We start from the raw sequence: 13,662 nt of genomic DNA on the forward strand, positions 1-13,662 counted from the left end.
ATTGTTGCAGATGACTCACCTCAAGTGCATCGGAAGATAATTGAAAATGCGTGTAAATAAGAAACCGATAATAATCGGTTGAATAAACCTAGACAACCCTCTGTTGGTGATAAGAATAGATGCTAAGAAACATGTCTTCCTCGCTGTATCCAATGCCATGCTAGATGGTAAGAATTTAAAATTATGCACTCCACACAGAGCTTTAGTCCTGTATTTTTATTATATATATGTTTTGTAAACATCATCGCATTAAACTGAAGCTTACCTGTCCAGAATGTCATTGAAGTTGGCCTTCATAATCATATATCTACTGAATTTATTGGCAGCAAACCGTTGTATTACCATACCATTTATTTCTGAAAAGGTTATGTTGAATTTGTATTGGAGAACTGCATTTAAGTAACCTATAACTCTCACTAATCGTCTCTACCTTAAACCCTTTCAACATAAGAACAAGCATAAGATTCAGTCTAGAATATTCTAAGGCGTATCAACTTAGCTACCTATAGGGTGCAGAACCACTTGGGCACTTCCATGATTCACTTTGGCATGAGGGGTATTTCTTGGCCGAATTGTCTGCAATTTTGCAATAAGAAGCACATCAGTACGATGCATGTTGTGGCCAAATTTGAGCACTGTAGCTTTCAAAAAACCCCACTGCCGAAGTAAATCAAAAGTACCAAGAATAGATCCGGCTCCCTATGGTTAAATCTTTAGCGACACATCACATTTGGGAAAGCATTTTTCAATTATTATTTTTGCGCATGGCTCATTTATTTAATAGGCCTAGGTGCCACTGGGAGCTGAGATAATTTGTTTTCTTGTATCCAGTGTTGTGAAAAACTCAATTTCTCACAACTCACGCTTGAGATTTTTCATGCGTGAGTTGTCAATCATGCAACTCAGCAGTCAAAAAATCATGGATGAGTTAACTCACCTTTTTAACTCATTGTCTCGTATTTCCACAGTTTACTCAGACACGGCAATTATTTCTTGTTAGTCTGGTAAAATTATGTCAATCCTTTATAACGTAAATAACAACATTCGGATTTCACGAGTTTTTGCCGGGTTTGCGACTGAATATTTTTTTACGGTTTGAGTTGATTGAGTTGATTATATGAACTTGAGAGCGTCTTCGGTGTCGTATACTAGATTCCACTGATAACTTTACCGAATAATGGTTGATCATGAGCCGGCTCATAACACAAATGTAAGCAAGACTCAAGTTCAAGCACTTGAACCAAGAATTCATCAACACCTGTGTGAATATATAATGCAGCCATTTCTTTGTCTCTCCATTCCCGATGCGTGCTGATCAGCATCTCCTGGCGGGATGACGAAAAAAAAATCGAAGACTTTTAAACACTCGTCAATATTGCTTTCTGTAACGTCTACTTTAGCCAAAGTGTTCGCCATTTTATTGCCCGTAATGGAGCAATGAGAATAGGCTCAAGTCCGGGTATTAGTATATGAGCGATTTGACAATGTCAGATTCAATGAACGAACAGTAAGTACTTCATAGAAGTTGGAATTTTAATAAAAATTAAGAAGTTATCGGGTGGAGAGGAATAATGTAATCTAAAGTGTAGTGTATAGCACAGCAACTTTTGAGTGTTACCACATTTTGGATTGTTTCATAAAATCTTCATTTTTTTTAGATTTTGGAAAATTTTCCAGCTTAAGGTGAAGATGAATCGAAGCCAAAATTCAAATTTTCAAGAGCACGGATCTGGAGAACCAAACATCCGTTTGAGCTGAAAACCTAATCGATTGGTTACCAGCAGCTAGTGACCAATCGATTAAGTTTTCAGCTTAAACGGATGTTTGGTTCTCCAGATCCGTGCTCTTGAAAATTTGAAGTTTGGCTTCGATTCATCTTCACCTTAAATAACGGCTTTATCATATTTAAACTAAATATTTAAAAAATGGTCATAGTTTGTCCATCTTTACCACGCGTAATGAGTAAATCAATTTAGGTACGAGTTATTTTGTTCCTTCTGAGGATGCCATTCATGGCTACTATGATTGCAAAGTACTTACTAGCGCATCACAGGATTGTTATTATTCAACTAGAAACATTCCGTAAACATTCAAACGTGTTGAAAGTGGTCTATCGCAAGTTTTCGCAAAATAATCTGTACCCTACTTTAAAGCTCTCATTTTTAGCTTTCGAATGAGCCTATTCTCATCGCGGGCATTCACGGGCTATTAATGTTTAAGGGTACTTTTTTTTTAATAAAATGTTTTTGAAGATTTTTTGCCTAAATTTACTTTGTATAAATTCAATGAAAATTTTTATTCAATTCAGGTTTATTTTATGTATCTACAAACAACTTCTCCGAAGATACCATGGCGGTTTGAGCTTTCTTCAAATATATAAACAGCTTGTGAATTATGGATCGCAATTATTAATTTTCTTGAAAAATCATTTCCAAGGTGCACTCAAAGATTTGTAAAAAAAATCAACATTTAATGAATCTGCCTAAAACTTTGAATTTAAACTACCAATATGATAAGGAAGCCGCGAAAAATATTACCGTTTGGAAAAAAATTGAGACGCTTAAACGCTTCAACACTGTAATTCAGCGCTTTGACAGGATGAAAGATCTTAGAGTGATTCTTGATCCGTAACTCACTTTTAAACACATTTGGGATTCTGTAAAACAAATGATTTTGTGAGAATGGTTGCCCGAATCTTTGAGAATCATGTCCACATGTTTGTAAATAATAACCTATTTTTTATGAAAACCTAGTCCTAGAATAAACCTATGATAGTATTTGACCAATATATCCTTTTGACAACAATTTTTGTTCAAACTTGAGAGAAATTCAAAACCATGAAAGGGTAATTCGCCTATTGTTGAACGATTACAAATCTCGCCTATAGTAGAACATTCTTTGTATTCCTTATGGCATGCTCGACAATTAGCGATTTTTTTAGCTATTTAACAATTGCTGGATTACCCTAGATATAATTTATAATCTTCATTCATGTAGAGAAATATTTCTTTCAATTCAACTTCCAAAATATGAAATATAATCATATTGAATAATTTATAACTTGAAGTCTACTTCTAAAATTCAAAGAAGAAGAATCTGACTTGAATATAATCATAATATTGAATCAGTAGTGGAAAAAGATAGTTCTGACATGCTTTAACTAAAAGTTGATTATAAAGTCAACGGGCCAAATATGTAGTTTTAGAAATTGCATCAATCATTTGTTGCAGCTGTCAGCAGAAAGAATTATATAGGTACTTTGGTATGAACAGCATAAGAAGAGTACGATGCGAACCAACCGATGGAAACGCATGGTTGCTTATTATTGACATCATTATGACTAGACAGCTGTAGCGATAAACGCGCAATTTTCCATACGAAATCGACATTTTTGGAGACTTCGAACTGAGTTGTTTATGGACTGAATTGAATGATATTTTCACAGTTCTTCAGAGATAACTTTAAGGTGAAGATGAATCGAAGCCATACACACCAAAAAAATCTTAGATTTACACGTAACGTTATTTTAGTTTCAATCATGTAAAGCCATCTCCCATGTATTATTCAATGATAAAACCTATAAACACATCTATTATATACAACATTGTTACCAAATTCCTTAATATTGAACGCGAAACGCCTTCTCTCAAAGAATGTTGCTTGCAAAACGGCTCGATTTACATGATTTTCCCGCTGAAAATTCAATCATAAATAATGCACATGGAATGACACGCCGTCGATCCATCCATGTGCATTATTTTTGGCAGAATATTCAACGTGGAATCATGTAAACTGAGCGATCTTGTTTTCAATTTCACTTTCAAGGTGCAAGAAAGCATGCAACATTGGCGAATGTTGGATGCAAGATCATGAAATGTTTCAGTTTCACTTAAGTTTGCAAGCATTCCTGAATGCAATGAGGCGGTTTACATTATTTATCGTTTAATATCAAATGATAATTCGATTCACATGACAATCATGAAAGTTTACGTGCCATGTAAATTTAAGATTTTTTTGCTGTGTAGCTCAAATTTTCAAGAGCACGGATCTGCAAACCAAACATCCGTTTAAGCTGAATACTTAATCGATTGGTCACTAGCTGGTGATGACCAATCGATTAAGTTTTCAGCTCAAACGGATGTTTGGTTCTCCAGATCCGTGCTCTTGAAAATTTGAGCAATGGCTTCGATTCATCTTCACCTTAATTACACGATATACGTTTGTGTGATTTTTCCAATCACGATTTCAAAAGCAATAACGGTATAATTAAAGTAATTTTCAACGATTTTAGTTGAAATAACTAAATTTTAATATCTTCAAAAAAGTTGTAGATTTTGATGAGATGAACAAGTTTACTGAAGAGGGCATTGAATTTTTTAGAATATTAGTTTTGAATTTTCCGTCAAATCGTTTTTACTTTTAAATCCGTGATTAGAAAATCACTCAAAATCATATGTTGAAATTCAAGTTATGTCTGGTACTGTTAGAATTTCATTCAAATCGGTTCACAAATAACTGAGATCTATCATTTTATCATTTTGCATGGAAAATCGAAAAAGTTGCAAATGTCCAATACTGTATGTTCTAAATAAATTTGACACATTTGACTGATTACCAACGCAAAATGTATCCAAACCAAAAATATTTTATCGTCTCAAACTGAAGCCGCATGAACTACTGCTACAACAAAATTAAGCTAGCCATTCCCATCAGTTTCATCTGTCTTCATATAAACGCAGAATCCACTATTTCATATAGTTTATTTCTTGCCCAGGGTGTTCTTCTGCACTGCCCATGAAACGGAAGCATTCACAAGATTTTCATTAGAAGCCAGAAAGCCCAGATTCGGCCAACCAGAAAAACCACCATTCGGTCATATAATAAAAATATAAGCACCCCCAAAAGGCATCGCTAGCGTAGGCCCGAAACCGAATTTTCCCTTGCTTCACCACCACCGCAAGTTCCCTTAATTCGGAGGCATTCTTTCGCTCCTTTCCACATTGGGGCAATAGTGGGGAAAAAATTTAATCTGCATTTTTATTTCATGCTAGAATACACTAAATTTTTCATGCATAAATAACTTTATGAGCGAATCTTTCGCCGGCCAGCCCCTCTGAACGGTTGGCCGTCTTTTTCTTCGTGCTTCAGTTAGCCTGACTAACGCCACCGCAAAGGATTGGCCTCGTTGTTGGAGAAGCTTTTATTTCCACATCAGGACTAGCTGTTCAGCTGATGCCTGCCGGTGAACTTTTTCCGTCCTATTTGTTCATAGAAAATGTTGCTTTTCGTAAATTTGCAACATTCGTTTAGAAATTTTTCAGCGGTGTACATACTTATTTTGTAAAATTATTGGCTACAACACATTAAGACCACAGCTCATGCTTCTAGAAATCCTTTTAACCTTATTTCATAGTTCAAAATTAGTTGTTTCCCTTAATTAGCATCATCGAGACCTTATTTCACAATTCAAGAGCAGTTATTTTCCTTTATTAGCATAATTCCAAATATTACAAACATTTCTGATATCGAGGTGTTTAATAACATTTTGTTAACAACAAAAGCAGGTGATTATAAGAGGAAAAACAAACGAGTTCAATTAACTTTGCCTGTATACACGGTGTACTAAATTAAGGAGGTTATATATTCCGGAAACTGACAGCTACTTAACGACGTCATTCCTATCCACCTCGAACAAATTTACGAAAAAAAAATGATCTAGTGGTCCGGAAGGTATATGGTACAACAGGAGTGACGTCACATGTTTGCAATTAAACTTGATGTTTACATCAGTAAAGAGCCTGCCTGGTTAATTTTTTTATGCCGTGGCCTGAATACATATCTATTGGGATCGAAGTAATTCATATTTTGGACGACTAATTGTAGTAAGCCATGAGAATTAGAAGTAAAATAAAATATTCATTCCACTATCATTACTCAAACTATCAAGATGTTTTTCAATTCCGATAGGTTATGGGCCCAGCGAAACGGGACATAGCAAGAAGATTTTCAAGCAGTTTTTCTTTAAGGCGAAGTAGGCCGTCATTGAAATTTGTACGCGTCGTTGATGATTGTTGCTAATTCATCTTACGATTTCGAATCAAAAAAATCAGTTGGTTTTGCACTGACACTGCTGAAAAAATATCAGCATACTTTATGCATGTTAGCGCGTACAGTGATACTTTTTCAAGTCAATATAAACTACTGAGTACTAAGTTTTATCACATTGAAATGCAAGCTGAAAAGTCATCATTGTTTCCAAAACGAATGACGGGCTGCTTAGCCTTAACCAAAGAAGTGAAGGAGTAGTGAAACTCTTTCCAAGATGATGAATCACGAAGGCACAGAGGCTGGAAGCGGAACATGATCGGGATCAAACGAAGCGGCATTGGATCGTCAGGCCATGAGGACCGCCGGAGGCAGTGTCGCCTTGACGGTGGAGAAGCTGAAGGGAAGAGCGAACTACGTGACGTGGGCATTCTCGATGAAAATTACCCTCATCCGGGAAGGCCACCATTTGCCTCAGTGTAAAGAAAACCAACTACAGCCTGGTGATAGACGCTGCGGACGCAAAACAGGCTTGGGACAAGCTGTAAAAAGCTTTTCAAGATGACGGAATCTACCAACGGATTAGTTTGCTGCAAAAGCTGACTTCGATTCAGTTGTAAAATTTTCAGACAACTGAAGCGTACGTTGATGCCATGATTACGACGAGTCACAAGCTGGCGGAGATGAATTTTGCTATGAGCGACGAGTGGTTGGCATCGTTACTGCTGATGGGACTGCCGAAATACTATGCTCCCATGGTGATGGGAATGGAAGCATCGGGTCAAGCTTTATCGGCCGAAGCAATCAAGTCCAAGATCCTCCAGGACGTCAAGCCGAAACAAGGACCAAGGAGCAGCAGTGATGAAGGTGCGTTCTACAGCGGCGAGCAACACCAAAGACGTCGCAATGTGTGCAGTTTTTGCCATTGGTGATGTGGAGCAGCAAGAATGGTACTTCGACTCCGGAGCAACCACCCACATGGCGCGTGTGGGAACGAAATTTGGAAGCAAGCAAGAATTGGCGTATCAAATTGGGACAGCGAATAATGGATGCATGTGCTCGAAACGGAAAGGAATTGTCGATTTGGAATGCGTTGAAGGTGACGTTGCCGTGCAAGATGTGCTGGAGGTACCTGACTCGGCGGCCAACCTGCTATCCGTGGGTAAGATTTGCGAAAAGGGCCTCAGGGTACTGTTCACCCAGGAAGGATGTCAAGTACTATTGCAAGACGGAAACGTTTTTGCATCGGGCGTGGCGGAAAGAGGTTTGTATCGGCTTAACCGGCGGGTAGTGAACAGGGCGTACATCGTAACCAACATGACGATGTGACACAGGCGAATGGGGCACCTAAACAAGCAGGGCTTCAAGAAGCTCCAACAGTTGGCGGATAGAATCGAATTTGAGAATTCGGATGATTTGGAGTGTGTTGCTTGCATCCAAGGGAAGTATTCACGTTATTCGTTTCCCTGCAGTATTGTGCGGACCGTTTGAAGTTCCCTCAATCGGTGGCAGCCGATACTTCATGAGTTTTATCGACGATGCGACAAAAAAAGATTTGATCTACACGTTGGAGACGAAAGATCAAGCACTAGAGGCGTATGAAGAGTTCAAGGCTATGGCGAAACGTCAGGCGGGCAAGAAATTGAAGATACTACGCAGCGACAACGGACGTGAGTATCCAGGTTTAAGGCAAGTATGGCTCGAGATGGAGTTCAACATCAGAAGACGTGCCCATACACTCCCGAACAGAATAGGATCGCCGAGCGATTGAACCGCACCATATTGGACAGACTACGAAGCATGCTGAACGTCACGAATCTACCGAAAAGATTTTGGGCCGAGGCGGTCAACACGGCAGTTTACCTCATCAACCGCAGCCCAACACGAGCGTTGGAAAGAGAAATCACTCCTGATGAAGCATGGACAGGTAATAAACCGTACCGTACGAGTAGCTTGCCACTTGAAGATATTCGGAGCAACGGCGATGGTACACCAACCTACGCAGAAGAGATGGAAGTTAGATGCGAGGTCGATCAAGTAGATTTTCATGGACTTCCGAGTGTACGACCCGAAGAGATTCGGATTCGGTGCCCAGGCGGATCCAGTAGAATTTGTCGAGATTGAATTTCCAGAGTGGAGCGAAGAGGTACCATCGAAGGTGGTCGAACGCAATCCGGTCAAGTCGGATGTGATAACCGAGAAATCAAATTCTACAGGAGCAAATACGATGGCGGATGGATCTGTGAACAGTTCAGTCGAGGAGTTCGTAAGCGCAGACGACGACGATGACGATGTTGACGACAATGCGCTCCCACCGCAATCTGTAGACCCAGCTAATCCAGAGCATGAGCTTAGGCGCAGCGGTCGGGAGCGCCGGTTTCCAGGCAAGTGTAGTGATTACGTTTCGTACAGCACACATACTCGCCAAAATGTTTCCCAACAGACCAACCCGATCCATGAGATAAGCGATCCAACTTCGTACAGTGAGGTACTGAAGCGACCGGACCGGGACCTATGGATAGAAGTTATGCGGCAGGAACTCAAAGACACGAGACCAATGGAACGTGGGAGCTTCAAAAGCTACCGAAGGACCGGAAGGCCATCCGGAACAAGTGGGTGTTTACCTCCAAACGAGGCACCGATGGGCAGATCGAGCGCTATCAGGCCCGCTTGGTTGTCAAGGGAAGGACGCAGAGACCGGGCATCGATTTCGAGGACATTTAAGCTCCAGTCGTGAGATACTCAACAATTTGGTACCTGATGGCGATGGCGGCCAAGCACGATTTGGAGATCGATCAGATGGACGCCGTAACTGCCTTTCTACAAGGCACATTGGGTGAAGAGGAGATATACATGCAGCAGCCCAAGGAATTCACCGTAGATCCAACGATGGTCTGTAGACTGCAGAAGGCCATGTACGGGTTGAAGCAATTTAGCCGGGTATGGAATCAGCAGCTAGATGCGGCCCTTAGAGAATTCGGTCTGGAACGATCGAAAGTGGATGCGTGCCTTTACTTCAAGATTGAAGGCGACACAATGCTGTTTTTGACTGTGTACGTGGACGATTTTCTGTTGTTCAGCAACCACAAGAAGCTGAAGATGGCCTTGAAGAAGTTCCTGTGTGGAGCAGGCGAAGCAAAGTACTGCTTGGGCCTGCGGATTAGAAGAGATGGAATTAAAGGTGGGTTGTATCTCGACCAGGAAAAATATATAGAAGCGATGCTGGAGAAGTTCCAGATTGCAAATTGTTATGCCGTGGCTACGCCGTTTGAACCCAGATCAAGATTGGACAGGTCGATGTGTCCGAAAACGAAGGAAGAAGAACATGACATGAAGGATGTTGCCTACAAAGAAGCCATCGGAAGTTTGATGTACCTTTCCCAGGTTTCGAGACCCGACATCAGCTACGCAATTAATGCAGCAATCCAGGACGGAAGCACTGGGAGGTGGTGAAACGAATTTACCGATATCTAAGAGATACCACTGGCAATCGTTTGTGCTATCGGAAGAACGGAAATCCAGAAATAACCGGCTACACAGATGCAGATTGGGGAGGACACGTCGACACCAGGAAATCAACGACAGGCTACGTATTCTAGTTGCAAGGTGGGGCCATTTCATGAAACGTGAAGCGTCAACCGACCGTTGCGCTATCGTCGTACGAAGCCGAGTACATGGCAATGTCGAGGACCATTCAAGAAGCGTCGTGGTGGCACGGAAAGCTGGAGCAGATTTTTGGCAAGCGCAAGCGTGAGATGGTTATCCTGTATTACAATCAATCTGCGATCTGCGTTGCCAAGAACGGATCCCCATGGGATAAAAGAAAAGTGGTTTTAAGTATTGCACATTTTAATTACGCCCAAATCCACTCATGCAAGTAACTGACCAAAAATGAATCTATTTTCGAGTTTCACCATTCTCGGTATTGATGGCTCTATCTGTTCATTCGAAAATGACCAAATATGTCCTTCTTTTAAATACTTATTGTTAATTCAAGTATATCACCCGGCCACTAAAGATTATTCTTGCACTCTTTTGAACTGCATTACTTTTTGGATCATTCGGAGAAATAGAATTCGGGTAAATGATATTCAGGGAAACGATATTCGGAGGAAAAGCAGCTCAACAACCCAAAATAGATCAGGTATCAAGCTTTCATTTTTTTTAGGAGTGAGCTTCAAGATAATTCAATTAACCGATGGCCCCAGTTTGGACAATTTAACTTGGTTTTCTCGATTGAATAATAGATACTCCTTTGAAGTCATCTATCCTTCACACGCCACTGCTGATTAGCCCCCACCAACTGTTCTGGTCACTAACGCTGGCAAGCCGCAAAATGAAACCACTCGGAAATCCGGAAGAACAAGTCGGGCAAAACTATATAACAACCTTAGTTAAACTTGCCACGAAAAGAAATGTAAGAAAGAGAAAATTATTAAATAAGCAGCGGGATGCATTCGTCGGAAAATACTGTCGCCACTGGGAGGCAAATTGTCCAAAGGAGAAATATCCTTCTTCACTTTTTCGCCATATTTCGTACTGTTGTAGTGAAATTCACGGTCGATACTTTTTAACAACCCCTGGACAAACTTGGACTCTCTATGTCAGCTTAAGCTCGCGTCGAAGGTTGGCTGCGGAAAAGGGGAACCATTCTAGTGCAACTGTGAGGCCATCGCGATGATAGCTGCCATATTTAACTATGCGACTGTTTGTCTATTTTCTCCCCAAGAAAACTTCAGGTAGCGAAGCAAAATGTTTTTTCTTGAAAAAAAAAGTTTATTGGGGGGAATGAAAATTAATAAATTAAAAAATAAACTTCATAATTAATATCGTCATACTGCAGCATGCAATATCTCATAAATTCAGAGGATTTATTTTTCTGCGAAATAAGTTCACTGTTGTGCCCTTGTTTTAAAGGCAAAAGTTCAAAATGAGCTGATTGTCGCTCAGCCTTGATTAAAGCAAGTATATTTGTTTTTTATTTGAGTTGAACACAAACTAGATTCGATAAAATTCTCTTCTCCCACATAGTGCATGAACAAATGTAGAATACACGTATATCTTATGCAGCATCTAATATTATTTTCATTTTTAACGATAAAATCGCACATGTTCACTGACTGCACATTCCTTCGCTCTCATTTGAAAAGCATCTCTGTTGTCTTATGGCCAATTAGTAAAAGCCATCTATTCAATAGGGATAATTACCACAACGTCAGGAATTTGGATTTGCCGGCGGGAAACTTCTTCACTGTCAAGCTTCACCGATGGCAATAGTCCAGTCTTTGATCTTTTTTTTCGTCCTTTGGTTTTTCATTCATATCGTTGAAGCAATGAGCACCCTAATTATGTGTCTCTCATTCGCAACAGTGTTGCTAAGTAAGGCATTTTTTTTTAATTTACAATTCCACAGGAAGCATACGAACATAAAAACTGAGAAACGTTCAATCGATTGTCACGCATTGAGCCTAAATTTGCGTAATGAAAAAGCGTTGCATAATAGCCAAAACGCAACTGATTTCAGTTTGGTAATAACTATTACCACTCTGCATTATTCAGTGCAGGAAAGAAGACTGTTTCATGACAGATTGGCGTGATGAAAACAGCCTATTACGATGAGAATTTGGGAAACCTTTTTTTTATGTTTCATGAGATGACCGGTAAAGTTTGATGTTTAATTTGGATATCCGTTTAGTAATATATAACTTCTGGAACCGGTTCATTTTACCGATTGACTTTTAAACTCGTAAAACAATAATATCAACATGTAAGTGAACTTTTGCAGTTTGTTATTCTACTTCCAAGTCTACACGAGAAATACTCGTGACTACCATCGTCCTTTTAGTAACGATAAATTTCTGGTCTGCACTTATCAAATTTTAGGATGCTATATGGATTGAAAAAAATGCAATATTGGTTTCATAAATTAATCCAGAAAACAAATGCTTATACGAGCTACTTCAGATGATTTGAAAGCTTCTTAATTTGCAGTGTACTACAAATCTTTTGATTGGTAACATGGTTTGTATCATAATATAGTTATGCGAATGGAATTAAATTTCGTTTCGATTCATGCAATACTCAAATGGAGGTAAAGTTGATTTCAAAGGCCATAATGTGAAGTATTCATTAATATCTTTGGTGTAGCCAGGATTTCTATCAGGGGGAGCGAATAATCCAAGGGGTGGATCAATTATTCAGTGCACATCAGATGTGCATCTATTTGCATCAAATGCATTTTTTTGATGTTCACATCAGCTTAGCACTGGCCCATACCTGAGAGAGACTCGCGAAGAGAAAAAATATCAACGTCATATGCAGCCCAGATTCCCCTCTCACGAAACGTCAAATGCAGCCCACCGTTTTATGGCTGAAAAAGTGCAAAGTATTGTGTTCAAAGTAAATTTTTATTAAAAACCTCAGTCAGCGGAGCAGTTGCTGATACATCTAAGTAGAAGATTAATTATTTCTAATGTCTGCTACGTTTGCTGGCATGGAATTTCTTCACTCAAACGGCTATTTATGATTCGATGTGATACAAACTCAATCATTTTTTGCTGAGAAGTTCATGTGAGGGTTTGAACGGCTTGCGCATAATTGGTATAAACACAAAGGGGAATTAGAAAAAAAATTAGCAATCGCAGAAAAAGAAGACCGTCTTCGCGAGTGTCGTCTCAGGCCCATACCATCGTATAGTGCTATAGCAACACGCCATTGTTTGTTGTAATTGTTATGAAATTGTCGTAATTGGTACTCTACAAAGATTTTCTTGAACTACCTAATCACAAACTTTATTCGTTTCAGATAATCAAGCTTTTTGGAAACCGGAATATATAATAAGTTTGAAATCCTGACCGATGCTTATATTCATTCAATATTCAATAAGACAAAGAATGTCAGTTGAATTACATAATAAACAAACAAATAAACAAACTTGGAAACATCACGATCTAGCATCTAATTTCCGTCAAGAACAGTCTATGCATACATAGTGGAGAAAGGATAAATGGTTGACAGGAATATATTGTCGCACGTTCTGAGGACTAATCAAAAGCTGGGAGGGAGAAACCGATACAAAATTTATGTACGTCATAGTGAGCCGAGATTCTGATGTCACGAACTGTCACTGTGAGCCCAGATCTTGAAGAATGGACAAACTTGATAAAAGCGCGTAATTGATTAAAACAAATTTTTGCATTCCAACAAAGTTGACAACAGTCGGTTGAAAATCAATTCCTACGACACCCAAAAGCAATGCCACGATAGTACCTTTATTTTGATCGAATATAAAATAATGAAACACGCATCTTTTTACTGTTTTCCAATCATCATTAAAATTGGATGCATATAAAATGATGGCCCTTTTTCCAAGTTTTTCCAGAAAGATCGAAGGTACACAATGGGGCTCTGCACTGTTTTGGTTTTGTATGGGATTTTGACATTTACTGGCCTTGTTGTTTACTAATTTCATGGCAGAGCAAAAGAGAAAGAACGATTTTTGTGCAGAGCCCCATAAAAGAAAACTAGCGATTTTCCTCAAGCCTGCCTTGATTGTCGTTGGTGAGCGGGAGTTATCTTGCAATTTGGAAAAGTGTTGTGTCATATTTCGTGTGTAAT

This window comes from Aedes aegypti, chromosome 2, assembly GCF_002204515.2.
Source record: "Aedes aegypti strain LVP_AGWG chromosome 2, AaegL5.0 Primary Assembly, whole genome shotgun sequence".
Taxonomy (NCBI): domain Eukaryota; kingdom Metazoa; phylum Arthropoda; class Insecta; order Diptera; family Culicidae; genus Aedes; species Aedes aegypti.